This window comes from Dermochelys coriacea, chromosome 4 (genome assembly GCF_009764565.3).
Source record: "Dermochelys coriacea isolate rDerCor1 chromosome 4, rDerCor1.pri.v4, whole genome shotgun sequence".
Classification (NCBI taxonomy): Eukaryota; Metazoa; Chordata; order Testudines; family Dermochelyidae; genus Dermochelys; species Dermochelys coriacea.
This window is the reverse complement of record NC_050071.1, coordinates 100,669,208-100,688,762: the sequence shown is the minus strand read 5'-3', so window position 1 is coordinate 100,688,762 and position 19,555 is coordinate 100,669,208. Positions and strand designations below refer to the sequence as shown.

At 41.1% G+C, this 19,555-nt stretch overlaps 1 protein-coding gene across 4 annotated transcripts in view; it reads left to right on the top strand.

The window, feature by feature from the left end:
- Positions 1 to 339: 339 nt before the first annotated feature.
- The window catches only part of KLHL5 (kelch like family member 5), an 89,908-nt gene continuing 70,692 nt past the window's right edge, over positions 340 to 19,555 (top strand). The window contains exons 1-2 of one of the 4 annotated variants that reach the window (XM_043513956.1): positions 340 to 413; positions 12,265 to 12,345. The gene's annotated coding sequence lies outside the window, so the exon portion shown is untranslated. Of the gene's footprint in view, positions 678 to 12,264; positions 12,346 to 19,555 lie in introns of those variants that run through there. The other 3 variants (XM_038400222.2, XM_038400223.2, XM_038400225.2) reach the window with 3 other exon arrangements.

The following is a 19,555-nucleotide window of genomic DNA, read 5'->3' as shown; positions in this document are numbered from 1 at the left end:
AGCTCTGCGGAGGAGAGCATGGCTCTATCCTTGGTGCCCTGCATCCGAAGTGAGCTGAAGCTTATGCTCAAATAAATTTGTTAGTCTCTAAGGTGCCACAAGTCCTCCTGTTCCTTCTGCGAATACAGACGCACAGGGCTGCTACTCTGAAATCGATCCCAGGGCATCCATCCCTAACCCTGGCGGGAAGAAAGCCTAACGCAGCGTTCTCTCCCGAGGCGACGTGCCTCAACCCCGCCCACTCCCTTGCGCGGGTGCCACACCGCCCCTAAATTTGCATAGCTCCACCCCATCGGCCGGCGACTCTAATTCCCTCCCCCTCAGGCGTGCGGAAGTGAACTGTCAGCTGGCGCGCGGGCGGCGGTCGGAGGAGCTGGTCTTCCCCTCCCGCGAGTGAGGAGGCGGAGTTGGCGGTGGGTCGGAGGGCGTGGCTGAGGGCCCCTCCCCTCGTTGCGGTCCCCTTCATCCGCTTGGGTGAAGCCGCCCTGAGGGGAGGGGAGGACCGGATCCCTGGGGGATTAGTTCGGGGCTCGGAGCCGGGAAGCCCTGCAGCAGAGGTGGCCCGGGAGGGGGCTGCCCGGTGACTGCAGTCTCCCTTCCCCTGGCACAGCGGGCACTACGAGACAGGGAGGGAAGGGGCCGGGCCCTCCCAGTGACACCCCCCCGGGCCCTGAGAGGTGAGAAGGGGAAGAGTCGGGTTGATGGGTGGTGTGGCTGGGCAGAGGCTGCAGGGAGGGGGCGCTTCGAGGGGGGGGGGGGAAGCGATCCTGCCGCTCTGCTGGACTTCGGCGCTGTACAGAGGAGCGGGCGGCCCCTGTCCCGGGCAGCTCCTGGGGACGGAGAGAGAAGAGAACTGAACTAAACTAAACTTGCGTCAGTGTCGCGTGGGGTTGATACTCGTGCAAAAGGTGACCCAACTTTGTGTGTGTGGGCGGCGGGAGCGGGAGTCCGACGTGAACAGCGGGGTGTCTCACTCCTGACACGCAGTACCAGCCTGCTGCCCCATTGGTAGTCGAGCCAGAAATCTGGTCTGGGGAGCCTAATCTAGCGCACACCACTGAAGTCATTAATAGCGAATGATGACTGATGGGAGTTGAAGCCCATGCTGAAAGATTAAAGAAAACAGTGGTTTGAGATAGGGGTTTTTGTCACATACCGCTCTCGAGCATTGCACATGTGATCCCGGGGACAAAAAAATCAGATTTAGGAATGATTGCCTGTGTCTTTACTAATCTGGGTGGGTTATTTAATATTTAAATAAAATAAAATACAGAGAACAGATGATTAATATGAATTAATATGCAAATTAGATACCATTAACTTGGGTTTGAATAGAGACTGGGAGTGGCTGGGTCATTACACATATTGAATCTATTTCCCCATGTTAAGTAGCCTCACACCTTCTTGTCAACTGTCTAAATAGGCCATGTTGATTATCACTACAAAAGTTTTTTTTCTCCTGCTGATAATTGCTCATCTTAATTAATTAGCCTCTTACAGTTTGTATAGCAACTTCCACCTTCTGTGTGTGTGTGTGTGTGTATATCCTTACTATATGTTCCATTCTATGCATCCAATTAAGTGGGCTGTAGCCCATGAAAGCTTATGCTCTAATAAATTTGTTAGTCTCTAAGGTGCCACAGGTACTCCTGTTCTTTTTGCGGATACAGACTAACACAGCTGCTACTCTGAAAAGAGAACATAATAGTTTTTCAAATATTATTCCTTTTTTCTAGTTTTTTTTTTTAAATACACCCCTTGCAATATCATAACAAACTGCATTAAGGGTAAAATTAGAATCTTTTGACATATATGTAGAACAGAATAAGGCAACAACTGAGTTTCCAAAAAATGGAAAGACATACTATTCTTTAATTATTACTTTTAAAAATAAAAGTTACTATGTGTCCTCATTCAAGACCTGCTCTGAATTTAAATTTTCTGCTTACTTTAGATGTAGGCCCAGATCCTGCCAAACACTCATAAAAATAAGCATGTCACTACTCCCGTTGAAGTCAGTCTACTTGGTATTTAAGGGCCTGTCTACATGTGAAAGTTTTCACAAGTTATACTGATATAACTCCCCATGTGGACATGCTTATTATGGGATAAGAGAGGCTTTTTTTGGTTTAGTTAAACCACTTCCAAAATGACACAAATTAAACAACAAAAAAATCATCCTTATTCCAGAATAAGAGTGTCCACATTGGAATTATAGTGGTATCACTATATCAGTTTAAATTTCATCTTACTATATACTAGTATAATAACTTTCCTGTGTAGACATGTTCTAAGTGTTTGCAAGGATCAGGATTTAATTGTTCAAGAAAACAAAAGCGCTGTTATGGTGGGCAATTGCTTAATCTTGCTGGAAACAATACCTCCAGTTCCTTTTCTTGAAGATTCTTTCCATGAGTGCTCTTATTTTGGGTATGAGGAATAAGATCAAGAAAAATAGGTCTTCATACTATAATGTTCAATCTCACCTCTGATGACTTCTGGTATTCTCAGAATTTAAAATCAACAAAAGTTGCCATTATAGTTCCATTATTGGCCTTTCCCTTTCCTACTCTGGGGGAATTCTATTGTTTTTTTTCCAGTGTCTACAGAAATTTGTGCCTCAAAATAAGTTTTTGTACAAAAGCAACCAGAACTGGCAGTATTTTGGCTTCTGATACGTTTAAAATCTTTATTGTACTGTTTTGTGAACTTCTTACATGTTCCACCACAAAATTGGATTATTACTAGCATTTGTATGAGAATTATATTTTCTTTGTCTTTAGCCTATGTGTGCCAGAGTATTTTCTTGAAGTTCATTGAAGTCGATCTCTGTTGTGTTTTTTTTTTTTTGTTAAACAAACTTGAAACAAGTCACTTTATTGGATGTAAGGTGTTACAAACACAAAGGAACAAAGGTGAGGTTGTTTTTTTTTTTTGGTACAGAATGACATTATCCAACAGTAGATGCATGCACTGCTGGGCAGCAAGCTAGGAGACCTACTGAAACCCATGGGTGGCCTATGCTGAGGCTTTAGTTCTCTCTGTTGTTGTTGTTCAATATTTGTAATGTTGGTAGAGTGGTGGTGGTGGTGGTGGTGGTTTAAAGTCCCCAAGGATGAATCTTGAAATGTGTAATTGAAAGGGATTTAATGGAGCACACATTGAACAAATGATGATTTTATTTTATTTATTTACTTTTTTGTAATGAAAGCAAGAGAGATGAGCATTTTTATTGACATGATGTTAAGTACCACCACACTCTTTTAAAGAGAAACTATTGAGCCTGCTTTAAGTAGCACTGCTAGGAAATATCACAGGTTTCAGAGTAGCAGCCGTGTTAGTCTGTATTCGCAAAAAGAAAAGGAGTACTTGTGGCACCTTAGAGACTAACAAATTTATTAGAGCATAAGCTTTCGTGAGCTACAGCTCACTTCATCCGATGAAGTGAGCTGTAGCTCATGAAAGCTTATGCTCTAATAAATTCGTTAGTCTCTAAGGTGCCACAAGTACTCCTTTTCTTTTTGCTAGGAAATATGTGGATTACAGTTCTTAATTTTTGTTCGTTGGCAGAGAGTTTGAACTAGGGTGAGGATGAGACATAACAGTAGCACAGGTGAGGGGAACATATTCATAGAAAAATGCTCATCACTGCTAGATAAATGTAGTTTGAAAGAGAAAGTGTAGCTCCAATCTTGCAAACACTTACAGTTGCTTAACTTTAGGCATTTAAGTAGTTAAATTGTAGTTCCGTTATTGATTATCTGCTATCCTATCACATAAGGGAGTGAATGTTTGCAGGATCAGATCCTGTGGCATGATTATATTGGAGTGGGAGTTCTGCTACTGACTCAGTGGGAACAGAATTGGGTTCTAAAGGAAAACTCTGCTTCAAGTTGATGACACATTTATACCAGAAAATTATTTTTAAAACTGTATCTTCAATTGTGGATTGCCAAAAAAAAACTTTAACCTAGTATTTCGGAGCACAAATTTTAAAATATATTTTAGAACACCATCTGAAGTGACAAATAGGAACAATAACATTGTTTCAGTTTGGACATAATTCCAAATACATATATGTATTTGTGTGATTGGTTGTAAAACTACGGACACTTATTTGTTCTAGGGAACTGCAGTGTCTACATCTTTAGAAAAGTCAGTTAATTTATCATTCTGTGTAATATCTTGTAAAACACATTTTAGTAATTCCATTATTCTAGTTCAGAAACTGTCCCATAAATAATATTTATAACCACAGTTCTGTATTTCAACTCTTGAATAGGATTTGGTTTCTTTGTCGTGCATGTATAGGCCCTAATCCTGGAAGTGATTCTGCTTTGTGTACTCCCGCAGACTTCGCTGGGTCTCTGCACAGATGAAGTGATCTATTGGCATGGAGTAGCACTAAGTAACATGGAGCAACGTAAGATCTGGGCTGTCATTTGTGTGATCTGAGAATAGACCTCCACTTAACCATCATTGTCTGACAAACACTGACAGGCAAGATTGGAATATACCCTAAGAATATTCTATTTTAAAATAGCAAGGCACATTGCAATGGATGGTAAAAAAGCTGTTAATTTCAAAATAACTTGGAAGATTCATAATTAATATAGATGAGTGGTTTTCCTTCTCTTGCCTCCTGTCACCCAAAATTACTGTGCTTTTCTTCTAACACTGCATCCTACAGTCCTTTGGATAAGTTTCTCTGCTTTTCATAGAGTTCCTTGTATGAGTAGATGCTACTTCTCTTCCTCACTATAGGCAATTTGGACAGGGGAACAAAAGACACTTCCACCTCCTTGTAGTTGCTGCAAGAAATGCTGCTCTGTTTCTCTAAATCACATCTGTTCGATGTGTTAGATCAAATAAAATGCTGACCTTTGAGACCTGACTATGCTACCAGTGAATGGGAGGCAGTCTTTGCACTATATAAACCTTCTGTCAGTCCACCTTGAGGTCATACTATGGCGCTAAAATTAGTTGTGTAGACATTCCACCTCGTGCTCTGAAGCCTGGGAAGGAGATGGGCTTCATGGCCCACTCCCAGCCTGAGTCAGAATGTCTGCATGGCTGTTTTTAGCTCCATAGCACAAGCAATACAAGCCCAAGTCTGTAGACCTGGGCTCTGAGATTTTCTGCTCTGATTTATTTTGTTTCTATGTTTTTGCAGTGTAGGCATATCCTTGCTACTTAGTGGAATCCTCAACCTAAATTTGGTGCCCCGGCTCCCTGTACAATGCATGAGGAGAGTTGGCTGCCTAAGAAAGGGATCCTCCAAAGCCAGCAGCTCATTAGAGAGACCCCTAAGATAGTTGGGAGTGAAACACTAAGGAGAGGGGCTTAGGTGCCTAAATAGCTGACCTAGTGCACCTAGCTGATGGCCCAGAGAAGGTACCTCTGTCCTCTTGGAATCCTCAGCCACAAACTTTCTCTTATAGTTAAATGGCTGACCTGTCTTAGGTGCTTGGTAAGCTATGCCCTATCAGCTGAAACTGTTTTTTTTCTCTTGTTCTCTTTCCTGCTCATAGTCAACACATCTCTCACTCTCACCCTCTTTCCCTGTGCCCCCACCTGTCTTCTGTACAGGTGCTGTGCTGCTCCCCTTTCGTCTATTGTTGGTCTGTATCTGGCCCTCCTGCTGCGAGGTGTCAGGTCTTAAGTGTGCTCAGAGCAGGATTGGGCCCCCACTAGCAAGACTGGTATTTCCCCTAGCTAGCTTGAGATAGGGCTTAAAGCTGCCTGTTAGCTGTGGGGTAGCATCAAAGCATCGCTAGCTTTGCAAATGCTACCCTGCGAAAACTTAGGTGCCTAGCGGGGTAGGCAGCTGCTGTGTGATGATTTTCAAAATGTCATTGGTGCCTCAAGAGGTGGACTTGGGTTCCTAAAGAGGTAGATAGGCACCTAAATACCTTTGAGGATCTGGGCCCACATCTAAGTACTGATAATTACAGTTTAGGTTGGATTTTAAAATTCTGCTTGGTGTTTTATGGAAGTGGATAATGTGTGGATTACAGCAGGATCTTAACTACTTACTGAACCACTGGTTAGTCTTATGATTTACCTTGTGCGTTTACTTTTAAACTTAGGGAAAGCATATTTTTTGGGGGGAGCAGCATTTTTGGGGAACAGTATTTCCAGTTGTCAGCATATCATAATCAAATATATTTTAATCTTTTTTTTTCTTTGACATACAATTTACACATTGCTACAATTAACTTTCTTGTACATAAGATGGAAATGTAGTCTTGCTTACATATGTATGTTGTTGCAGTTTGATTCCTAATCTTGCTTAAAGAAAACTAAAATAGGTTGTGTTGTTATATTGAAGGGTTATATTTTTGTAACAAGTTAAAATCTTATGGCCTGCTTCATTAGAAAATTAATAGAATTAACTCAAATGAAGCTTCTTTGCCATACAGAGAGCACTTTCAAGTAAGCTAGAGCCCAGGGCTTCAATGAATAGCTGTGACATTTACTAGAATATATAATTTGATTTTGCCCCTTTTGATTTAATTCAGAAAATTATATGCAAAGACTTGCAAGTTTGACTAGAAGATATATTATTAGACAATTGGATACCATGGTGATGGGTACAGTATGGGGACCAGAACAGATTAGAATCATATGTGCTTCATCTATCTCAAAGGATAAAGTTTTTAGTTACTTTTTTCATTATATGAACATTAATATGTTAAAGATACTGATTATTAAGCTAAAAAGCCGTTACAGTAGAACATCTGCAGAAACTGCAGACTCGTGATGTTTCCATGAACACTTGTTCTCCCTTTGGCATATGAAGAAAATAATTCATCGGGGGGGGGGGGGGGCTTTAAAATGCATTTGTTAAGAATTAAATCATTTTTTTTGTTCTCTTGCAATTGTCTGGATAGTTTATCATCATTTAGTTTTGCATTCCCGCACAATGACGTTTAAAAAACAACGTACAAACTGAAAGTTTATAGTTTTATTAGGGTCACATCAATTTTCTTTTTTAATATTGACGCTGAAGGGTAATAAACAAATTTTTTCAAGAGTTAGACACACATGAATAAGAATTGCACTGCCTAGGTTCAAAAGTTACAGATAATGTCAAATAAAGACAATGGAACTACTCAAACACGTGAGTAACTTTATTCAATTGAGTCTTGGCAAAACTAGTCCATAAGTCGTTGTACAGTGGGAAACTAGAGGTGAATACATGCAAAGTGCTGTCAAATGCACAAAAAATAAACTGTAAAACCATAATTTATTTTGCTAGATATTTTCACTTATATTAATCTCGAGTGTTACTCAATAACTATAATAAGCACAAAATGTTCACATAGGATTTTAAAATAATCACTGTTCTTTCAGTCAAGCACATCATTGCTAGAGGTAAGATACCAGACTAAATAGACCAGTGAGTTGTTCTTGGAATAAAGAAGCTGCAAGGAGAGGAGAACCAGAACTTTTATTCATGGACAAAATTGTGGCATTGTTAACTGTGCAGAACTGTCCTGTAATACGTGGACTGCAGGATTAAGCATCCTGCAGCCTGTCTTCCAAAATCTTCAATTTCACAGATCTGATGTTGCATCTGTGAACTAAATTTAAACTAATTGCCGGTAATTGCCTTTCCCTGCCCCCCAAATCATTGTCAGAGCTGGCAGGGAAAAGGCAATCACAATGAGTCACTCCATGAAGCTTTCGTTGGAGTGGGAGGCAAGAGCCACACTGTTAAGGATAAGGTACTGGAGTGGGAGGGAATGCTATTCTGAAAAAACAACCCCCAAAACAGACCTTTGAGAGGACAGGAGTGGCAACAGCAAGGGAAAGGACAGTGGACAGTCCTTGTCTGCAGTGCACGGACATCCTGGGGGGAGCGAGTGTGTGTGTGTGTGTGTGTGTGTGTGTGTGTGTGTGTGTGTAATATACTGTAAAATGGAAAACAAGCCCATTTTTAATTATGGAGCTATAATTCCATAGCCAGATTTGAGCTTCGCTCTCATGGTTTGCTGTCGCTCAGAGCTCCTTCATGGAATTATAGCTCTATCATTCAGTTACTTATTTCTTAACTGGTTTCGGAAAGTGTTCATATTGTATACAGATAATAGTTTAAGGGTAATCTCTTTAAAAGTGCTTGCCAGTGGTTTAACTCTGCTTCCTTTGACTTTAATGGGAGCTTTACTATTGACGCCAATGGTAGCAGAGTTAAATCAATGCTGAGCATTTTAAAAAAATCCCACCATAATTTAACATTAGATGTATAGCAATTTGATTAAAATATTTTTTTATTAAATTAGGCAGCCCATATCAAACCCTGTGCATACACTCTTTTGGGCATGTCTGGCTCTTTCCACTTTTGGGAGGAAGGATGGTCTTGTGGTGAAAATACCAAACTTGGACTCAGTAGACCTGAATTCAGGTCCTGGCTCAGCCACAGATGTCCTGTATGACTTTGGGCATGTCACTCAAGCTACCCCGTGCCTCAGTTTTCCATCTGTAAAATTAGGATAATGCATACCTTCCTCACTATGATGTTGAAGATAAAATCTGTTAATCGTTGTGAAGCACTCAGCTACTATGGTGATGAGGGCTATATAAACACCTAAAATTCTGTGCAGGTAAATCCTAATTTGTGTTTGAACCGGGCAGTGTATGCACACAAGTCAGGCATGTGCAAAAATGTGTGTATTTTGTGTACGAGTTTGAAAATCTGAATTCAAATGAGATTGAAACTTAATTATTAATGTACTTTTCCTCATACATGCAGCTCATTTAAAAGTAGGCACCAGTTCTGGACGCTATATTTCAGCAAAGATGTGAACAAATTGGAGAAAGTCCAGAGGAGAGCAACAAAAATGATTCAAGATCTAAAAAAACATGAAGCATGAGGAAAGATTGAAAAAATTGGGTTTGTTTAGTCTGGAGAAGAGATGATTAAGAGGGGAACATAATAGTTTTCAAGTACCTAAAAGTTTGTTGCAAGGAGGAGGATAAAAAATTGTTCTTAACTTCTGAGTATAGGACAGGAAGCAATGGACTTAAACTGCAGCAAGGGAGGTTTAGCCTGGAAAGTAGGAAAAACTTCCTAACTGTCAGGGTGATTAAGCACTGGAATAAATTGCCTAGGGAAGTTGTAGAATCTCTGTCACTGTAGATTTTTAAGAACAGATTAGACAAACACCTCTAAGGAATGGTCTTAGTTATTCCTTAGTCCTGCATTGAGTGCAAGGGACTGAGTAGATCATAGAATCATAGAATATCAGGGTTGGAAGGGACCCCAGAAGGTCATCTAGTCCAACCCCCTGCTCAAAGCAGGACCAAGTCCCAGTTAAATCATCCTAGCCAGGGCTTTGTCAAGCCTGACCTTAAAAACCTCTAAGGAAGGAGATTCTACCACCTCCCTAGGTAACGCATTCCAGTGTTTCACCACCCTCTTAGTGAAAAAGTTTTTCCTAATATCCAATCTAAACCTCCCCCATTGCAACTTGAGACCATTACTCCTCGTTCTGTCATCTGCTACCATTTGAGAACAGTCTAGAGCCATCCTCTTTGAAACCCCCTTTCAGGTAGTTGAAAGCAGCTATCAAATCCCCCCTCATTCTTCTCTTCTGCAGACTAAACAATCCCAGCTCCCTCAGCCTCTCCTCATAAGTCATGTGCTCTAGACCCCTAATCATTTTTGTTGCCCTTCGCTGTACTCTTTCCAATTTATCCACATCCTTCTTGTAGTGTGGGGCCCAAAACTGGACACAGTACTCCAGATGAGGCCTCACCAGTGTCGAATAGAGGGGAACGATCACGTCCCTCGATCTGCTCGCTATGCCCCTACTTATACATCCCAAAATGCCATTGGCCTTCTTGGCAACAAGGGCACACTGCTGACTCATATCCAGCTTCTCGTCCACTGTCACCCCTAGGTCCTTTTCCGCAGAACTGCTGCCGAGCCATTCGGTCCCTAGTCTGTAGCGGTGCATTGGATTCTTCCATCCTAAGTGCAGGACCCTGCACTTATCCTTTATATGACCTATTGAGTCCCCTTCCAGTCCTACATTTCTATGATTACAGATACTGTGTATCATACTGAATTGTCTTCATAGCAGGCCTCAGAAGAGTAAGAAATACAGCTTCTCCAAATAAAGTAGTCTCTTATTTTCAACTCTTGGATCTTTTGCTTCGAGCTAGGCAACTAGCTAACTAGGCAAGAACTCTTTGATTTCAAAGATATGAGTCACTGGAGAACCTGAAGAGGTGCTAGACTGTTCCACTGTATTCTGAGTTCAGTTCCTTACTTACTTTAATCTGATAAGGAAATGCTGGGGAACCATCAGGGCTTCTGACTGTTTTATTTTGAACCAATGTTTGTCAACATGGGAGCACCTCATTTATTTATGCATTTTTCTGTAAATTCCTTAGGGTATGTCTACACAGCAATTAAATGCCTGCAGCTAGCCTAGGTCAGATGATGGGTTGCAGGCCTCAGGATATGGGGCTATCAAATTTCTGTGTAGATGTTTGGACTCGGACTGGAGCCTGAGGGGAATGTCTTTTATTCCAGTGGCCATGACTTTGAGATCAGCATAGATAAGGAAAGCCATATTCAGCCCTATGTCAGTTTGTCTTGGTTTTAAACCCTAGTGGGTTATTTAATCATATTTAAACACAATCAAATGTGTTTAATGTGTATGTGCACTGAGACTCAAAAAGGTCTCCACTGTACCTTTAGTACATCTATGTCAAGGTGATGCTGAGCTTTCTCTGGTCCCCTTTCAGGTGTGTCTTATCTCTTGAGGAGTAACCGTGCTATGGATGCTGACCCAAATTGGATTCAGGCCCTGTTACTCCCCTCATTGTAATTTCCTCCTCCTGCTTTTTGCTCTGTATACCATCAATGCAATTTGTTACTACATATGTTGTTTTCTCCCCAGTGATTTAAAGGTATGCCTAGACTGTGATCTTTTAATGGTCTTTCCTCGTGCATGGTTAGGGAAAGGGAAAAGACCAGGTTCACAATTGTTGCTTAGTGTTCTTGGGTCCTGCAGAACCACCTAAAACACTTTTTTGAATCCTCCAGTATGTCTGACAGTTAGTTAGCCCAGAACTGAAGCATCGTGCTCCTAGGCCAGAGGTTCTCAGGACAAATTATTTGGTGGCCTCGGAGTGTGGCCACCAACTCTTGCTTGTGGCCACTCTCACTCTTTCCCCGAAAATCCTTAATTAGCTTTAGGAAAAACAAACAAATATGCACATACACATCCAAATCATTGTAATTTATTTATTGCTAGCTAGTATGTCTGTTGTGAAAAGTGATATTAAGAAACACAAGTACTACTTTTCACAGCAGACTTACACAGCCCTGCAAGCCTGGGGACAAATTAAGCCCTGGATGGGAGATCGGGAGAGGCAGCGAGGCCAGGGGCAATGGGGGTTGGTGGGTGGGGGAGGCCGGAGCCTGAAGCCCCATGTCCGGAGGATGGGGCCTGCTGCCACGCAGCTGGAGCCCAGTGGCATGAGCCTCACCGCACCTGGGAAGGTGGGGAACTCACTGGCTGCCTGCTGCTCCCGCATTGTGTCTCCAGAAGTGGGCAGGGCCCAGTCCCTTCTAGCGGCCCCAGCAACCATCACCAAGGCCATGCATCCGGGAGCACCAGGGAGAGGGAGGAGCCACTGCTTTGCCTCCCACCCAATCACAGCTCGGGAGGCTGTGGCCTCAAGAAAAGCCCTTGGTGGCCACATTCGGCCACAGTGGACGCATTTGAGAAATGCTGTCGTAGGCCATTTCAAGGCAAGTACCCAAGTACGTGACTTAATACATTATTCTAGCGGAGCTCTGTTTAAAGCCATGTATCACTTTCTAAGGTAGCCAAAGAACGTGTACCATAGGAGACCAGTGATAGTAACTGCTGAAGGCTTCTGTTGACGCTTCTCTGAACAGCATCAGCATGGGCATATGAGCCAGTGGATTCTAAAAGACAACATGGGAGAACACTGGTGGTCCTGATGACCTTCTCTCGCGCGCGCTCTCTCTTTTAAGAGAAAGATTCCTTTGATAATGTAAATGCCAAAATCCTGACCTTGGCTCTTTTAAAACACTTTTCCAACACCAGCTGTCATGGGATGAAAACTAAGTACATTTCGCATTGAACTAAATTTATTCTATAGCTGTATTTTGAGACTTGCCCACAGTACCTGTTAGTTTTACATGCTAGTTGTGGGTACGGTCCTATGTCCAGTTTTTTCAACCATTCCCTTTTTTATTGTGTGATTTTCCTCCTTTAGGTTCTCTCATCTATCTGAAACATTTTCAAGGAGAACAAATGGAACTGCAGGGCTCTGTGAACATCTAGAGAAACAGTATAGGTAATTATTGTACATCTTTTTATTATAACTGTAAACTACGCTCAAATAACATTGTGAAGGATTCCCCCGAGATGCAGCCTGGGACTGTGGGACCACTGTGCCCCTTTAACTCTTTCCAGCCTTGTTAGTGACCAGCAGCAACCCCCTCCATGTGCTGTTATCACTCAGCACAACCGCATGTGGAGTCCCACACTCAGCTAGATTGCACGAATGCTCCCAGAGCCACTCATGAATCACATGGAGAAAGGCACCAGCCCAATCTCCCCCAGCTCCCAGCACTGTACCCCAGGAATACACTGTCTTGCACTGCTCAAGATGAGCAGTGCAAATTTATTAATTGGTTCACCACTTCATCAATGGAAAGTGGATATACACCAGCCTTTGCAAACCTGAGCACATTTGCTACACACTTCATACAGGTTTCAGAGTAGCAGCCGTGTTAGTCTGTATTCGCAAAAAGAAAAGGAGTACTTGTGGCACCTTAGAGACTAACAAATTTATTAGAGCATAAGCTTTCGTGAGCTACAGCTCACTTCATCGGATGCATCCGATGAATAGAGACTAACAAATTTATTAGAGCATAAGCTTTCGTGAGCTACAGCTCACTTCATCGGATGCATCCGATGAAGTGAGCTGTAGCTCACGAAAGCTTATGCTCTAATAAATTTGTTAGTCTCTAAGGTGCCACAAGTACTCCTTTTCTTTTTACACTTCATACAAACTCACTAGTAAAGATAAACAGTAAAACAAATGTATTGACTATAAAAGGTGGATTTTAAGTGATAGGCAAAAAGTCAGAGTAAGTTACCAAAAGAAAATATAAGCATGTAGTCTAAACTCCCAATCCTATTAAACTGGGAAACATCTATATTAAGGAATTTTTCTCACCCCCAGCCCTCTGGATATTGCAGTTCATAGTACACAGATTTCACACTTGAAATCTGGGCCAGTCCGCTCAGTTGGAGTCTTCAGAGTGTCCTTGTTGCTTGCAGTGTAGATGGGTGAAGGAGAACAACCCAGCATGTGGCCACGGTGTCTGTTTTATACCTTCAGTCCATGTGCTTGGAAAACACAAGTCCAGGCATGTCTGGGTGAGCATTGCTGAGTCTCCAGGCAAGGTTGAGCAAATTCCCTTGGTGTGGCCTCATGCAGATGAGTCACAGCATTGTAGCTTCCTTGCTGGACAATGATGGTTGATGGGTTGGTTGACACCCTGCGTGGGTGTTGGTTACATACCTTGCTCTTCCCTCTGGGGAGCTAATATCTGGCTGATTCCCCAACTTGCAGCATGTTTTAGTGTCAACCATACAACACAATTCTCATAATTTCATATGCATTAATGGGTGTGTGTGTGTGTGTGTGTGTGTATATAGAGAGAAATGATTTTCAACAGATCATAACCTTTCCCCTGATACCTTACAAGGCATGCTTTATATGTAAGATCACAATTATATATTGTATAAATGAGGAATACAGGGGTTACAGGGTGCTCCCCCAAGGTACAGAATGTCACAAACGTTATGGAGTTGGCTAGCTCACAAAAGCATAGTAGTTTCAAAGTTGGACTGAAATTCCATCCCTTCCTTTTTTGTTGTGCCACACATTGTCAGATCCCCTCAGTAAGTGAGGAACACTTGAACAGTTTGAACTGAATTTATTTTTATGGATTTCAGAGCCTTAATGTTATTTGGAACATAGTCTTGTATGGCTTTATCTCCTTTGCTCTCTTTCAAAGCATGGTTCATATAAGAATATCTGTACTGCTATAAACTCTTTTTCTGTATTTTAAAAAGAATAAAAAGCTATTTTAATTTGTAAACAAGCATTAAGTGAGAAGCTGTTTAATCAGGGGAGGGAAAAACAGAACAAAATATTTTAATATTGAATCAGTAAATGCAATTGTTGCACTGAGGAATGGTTATGTTGAAGAGGAACTAACAGCTCAGTTGAATCTCATTACTCAAGTAATACTGACAGGTTTTAGCTTAAGAGTCTCTTTTGTTTTGGATGAAAGCTAAAGTAACTTTCAAAAGGCATAGCTTTGACATCTGCACAAAGCAAGGTGACAAAAGAATACTGAAAACATTAATATATACAGGAATCTAGCCTTGTTTTGAAGTCACTGTAAAGTGAATTGTTGCAATAAAAATTGAGGAGTTATCTCCAATTAAATTAAGATTTCTTATTTGTATTAAAAATGGAAATTGATCAGCTGCTACTTGCTTGAACAATGGAACCATTTTCAATGTTGGTTCTTTGATAAAGAAATATTGAGGGGAAAATCAGTTTTCCAATATTGTCTAGAACTCATTCATGTTGTGATATTACTACAGAAACAGTGTTTGTTTTAACTTCTGTCATGTTATCAGTAGCAGTGCACGTTTTACACAGTAAATGTAAATTGTTCCACTGTCTTTATTACTACCTATATAATTCTAGGAAAACATAATTTTGACTTTTTGGTGGGTGGCGGGTGGTGGTGGAGCATATTATACTCAAACAATTTCAACATAGAAATTTGGGTGGTATGCCTTCTGAGCCACAGAACCATTCAAAGCAGTAAAACTATTGAGGCACATGTGTATTGATACATCTGAATATTTCAGATTATAGTTGTCAGTCCCTCTCTTTATCAGCTGGAATGGTCATAGAAGCAACTCTTTCTTGTTCATCCTCCTTCTCCTTTATCTCTTTTTTGTTTCTTGTCTCTCACACACACCCCATAAGGTGTGTCTGCACAGCAGCTGGGAGTGAGCTGCACAGCAGCTGGGAGTGAGCCGCACAGCCCAGGAAGACAGACCTGAGCTAGCATGCTAAAAATATGTTTGGGCTGAGGCTGCAGCTCGTGCTGTGAACTTTCCTGAGCTGCAGCCCGAGCCACAATGTTCGTACTGCTATTTTTAGTGAGAGTCTGTCTACCTAGGCTGGGAAGCTCACTCCCAGCTGCAGTGTAGACACCAATACTGGCAATGTAAAGAACTACTCTTCAAAGAGAGAGCATTACAAACATATGGATATACCTTCTTGGTCTCTCCTTGTTTCAATCTTGCCTTATTATTGAAAGAGAGATGTTAAGAAACAAGCTTTTAAATATTTTAGAATCTAGTGCCAAAGGCTACAGTGGACCGCCTAATAAAAAGAGGCCGACTGGAGCTTGCAGATTAACTTTGGATGAATCTAGCCATGGCTAAATAATGTAATTCATTGTGTCATTGACGATTTTGAAAATTTTTTTTGCATATCTATTTAATGGTGTATGAAGTTGGTGAAAAGGTTGAACTCTCTGAGTTTCTGATACGCTCCTCAGGATAAGGAATCTGATAAGATACAAGTTGAAGAGGAAATTCTGTGTTCATGGAGTCATTTACTCAGCGAATAGCTGATTATCACATGGTGATGAATCAACTGTAGTGTCTGTCTTTTATGAGGCAAATGCAGCTTATCTGCATTTCTTTTTCGAGATGTAAAAGGCTGGAAATGCAGATGACCATCCAGAAAGGTCTAGATTTGGCCAAGCTTACTTTGCATATGTTTTGTGTCCATTACTGAAGAATTCATTGGCATCTGCAGTCACACTTCACAGGAATTCTTAGAATCAGAGAAATATAGAGCTGGAAGGGACCTCGAGAGGTCATCAGGTCCAACCCCCTGTGCTGAGACAGGACCAAGTGAACCTAGATCATCCCTGACAAGTGTTTTAGACTTTAAGGTCCAATCTGTTTTTAAAACCTCCAATGATGGTGTGACACTGAGTCAGAAAGGGGTAAGCAACTTGCAGGCTAAATGACCCAAATTTTACCTTTTAAAGACAAATTAGAGCCATTCCTTATAAATAGACTAGAGCTTTGAAATGTAGACTTGTACTGTTGGAGAATTAGAAGAAAATAGTGATTGTGTTTGTCTGTGTTTACCAATATCTTGTTAGAGATGGTTAATGTAACCAGACGGTTCCTGTCTGTTACTATATTCTGTTGATTCAGAGATCAAAAGGGAATATTAACATTTAGATGAAACTTGGGTTTAATAACATCATTGACTGTATTTCTCTTTGAAGTTTAGTAAACTGTCTAGGAACTGATTAAAGGATATTATCTTATGCAGATGAATGCAACTAAGTACCTGTGTATACATAGAAAATAGGTTTTACTTCAAAGCCACTATTCTTCACCCAAGGAATACCTGCTATCAATAGACTTCCACGGATCTATAAAAGAATGCTCGGGTCGCAGTCCTGTATCTCAGATCTGCTCCAGGGCAGACTGGCAGAGGCCCTGGGGGTTTTTCACCTTCCTCTGCAGTGTGGGACCCAGGTCACTTGCTGGAGGATTCTCTGCACCTTGAAGTCTTTAAACCACAATTTGAGGACTTCAGTAGCTCAGACATAGGTTAGAGATTTGTTACAGGAGTGAGTGGGTGAGATTCTGTGGCCTGCGTTATGCAGAAGTTTCAGACTAGACTATCATAATGGTCCCTTCTGACCTTAAAGTCTATGATTCTATGATTAAGTGTAGACAAGTCCTAAAAAGCCAATATTGTTTACTCACATAGCCAAGAAGATTGCACTGATCATCCCTAAATTCAATAAAAATCGAGTCCAGGGAATTTGCCTTTTCAGTTAGATGCTTGCTTAGTCATAGTGTGTGATCCCATTTGGGCTTCTTTATGCTTGTAAACAGCCCTCTGGTTGATTGCCAGGGCATCTTTTGTGGTATCTGCAAGTCCGTTGCGTAGTAAGTGCCTGTGTGATAACACACTTACTGTAGAGGTTGCTTTCATTCAATGGCAGATCCAAGGTATTTGGTAGAATATATGAAAACTTCCTCTTGCACAATCAGCTAAAACAGAATTTATAATAAAAGAGCAGCCCAGCTTTGAAATATTATATAGAAAGTGGAATAAGTTACCTCTTCCCAGATTTTGAAGTCTTTACATGTAGTTACTACAGCTTGTAGTATTGTACTCTTCTTATTCCATGTGGATATTTTCTCCTCAAGAAGTCTTTGAGGCTCACTGCTCCTGTCAAACAGGATATATGTTGGAGAATTTCACCTGTCAGCTCATGACAGCATCACCAGAAAAATCATCAGCTCATCACAGTAGTACCAGAAAAAGGTAACATTGACTAAACTAAGTGACTGTGAATCAGCTTTAGTAGCGCTAGGAGATTGCCATTAGAGTGGGTGGGGGGAAGCTCCAGGGGAAAAGAAATCCATACAGAGGTTTACCAAACCTGAAAACTTCAAGTTGTAAAGTTCAAATTTTTGGTTTTCTGAGCAGCTTTTCAAACACTTTCATTTTCTCCCATTGTTTGTAAAAATAATGTAGCATAAAATATTTTTTAATTCATTGTAATCCTGGCCGTTCATAAGTAAGAAAAGCGTGGCCTACTTAGCAACTCCTCATAAACAAAGCAAGCTTTAAACTGGAGGGAACCATTTTTCCTTCAGAAAGTTGGGTTTGGGGTGTGGCAAAAATACTAACAATCATAGAACAAAATAGATGATGGGAATAGTCATGGCTCTGGCCTCTAAATGATGCCAAAACTTGCACAAGAAAATCTAAATGAATAGATTTACAAATGTATATTTTATAGATTCACTGCCAAGATTCATTGGCCAAAAAAATTGATTCTCTTTGTTCTATCTGTTCTACGTAGGGTTTTCCGTGTGTGTGGTCTAATATAATCCTCCTGTGGTTATGCACTCCCTTCAAGCTCATGGTTTAGTATTGACGGTCACATGTGTAAATAATTCTGCACTCGGAGCCTTCCTAAATATTGAAATCCAATATGAAGATCTTCTTGCTGCCTGCTTTATGCATAACCTGTTTCACTTTTGATCATGCATTCTTCTTCGAGTATAGATGGAAGAGGAGTCCTTTCAGAGAAAGCGGGGAGAGAGCAATAAAGGGTAGGAGGAGAAAACAGAAGGATTTTGAATATTGCTTTCCATGACTTCCCTCCACTCCCTACTCCCTTCCCACCACTATTTAAAAAAAAAAAAAACCCCAAAACCTAAAAAAACTAAAGGTTTTTTGTCTCTTGGCAGCCCACTAGGCTCCTGTGCAATTACAACTAATCTTTAAAACAGTATAAGTAAGAAGAGAGCTTGTCAAGGCTGAATCCCCACTCTGGCACTTTGAGTGCAGAAGGTGGGGGGCCCACAAGGATTTTAAAAATTAATACTTGCCACTCCAGGCTTGTATTACACTCCCAAGGTTACAGCTTTTCTCTGACTTTGGCTTGGTAAACGCTGCCACCACCCAAATGTACTTGAACCCAGGAAGCTGCACTTGGGAGTTCCTCCTTGTGGGGTGCCCTCCGGGGTAGAGCTGAGAAAGAAAATAAAGGAAATTATCTGTTGCCACCAGCTAATTAAACAACATGTGCACAAACCTCTTAGGACACCAAAAATACAATTCTGTTCTTAAAAAAGGTAAATTTTATTAAAAACAAAAAGAAAAGGAAATACATTTGGAACTTAGGCTTTTGCTAGATTTTAAAGCAGCAAAACCTAAGCACCAAAATAGCTTTCTTGGGGGTACAGCTTGAAGGTTACAAGCAAACAAAAGCATCTGGGGTTAGCACAGAGGAGCTCCACCAGTCAAAATAAAGAAATAAACCTGATTGCGTCTGTCTAAACATTCGCTGTCCCAATGATTCCTTCTAGCTATGGAATATAATTTTTCATACTGGGTTCAAACCTTACACTGCATTCCTGCTTATAGCATTGCTGCTCCATGTTCCTGCAGCCCAGAGAAAACAAGGGAGAGACAAAGGGAAAGCATTTTTCCCATTTTAGAAAGTTCTTGCCTTTCCATTGGTTCTTTTGGTCAGGTGCCCACTCCCTTTTCTTTACCTGGGGATTTTTTAACACTTTACAGGTAAAGCAAGCAGCCACCAAGAGGGACTTTATAGCTAACTGGCTGGGTGGGTGTCCATAAAACGGCTCCCCCCACTTCATTTATCACAGAGCTACCTTAAAATTAAAGCCTTTTTGAGTTTGTCCTTGAAAGTTTTCCCTTTCCCTAATGTTCCATCCATCCCCATCTCTCCTTTCTCCCCACCCCAGCCTCTCCACAATACTACAGCACAATGCAAGTATAGCAGACCTGATGTGATTCAATATGAAGTTGCAGGAGTTTGTCCCATTTGGCAGAGTGGTAAACAAATTTATATGACATGTTAGATATACACAGGTGTAACATTTAA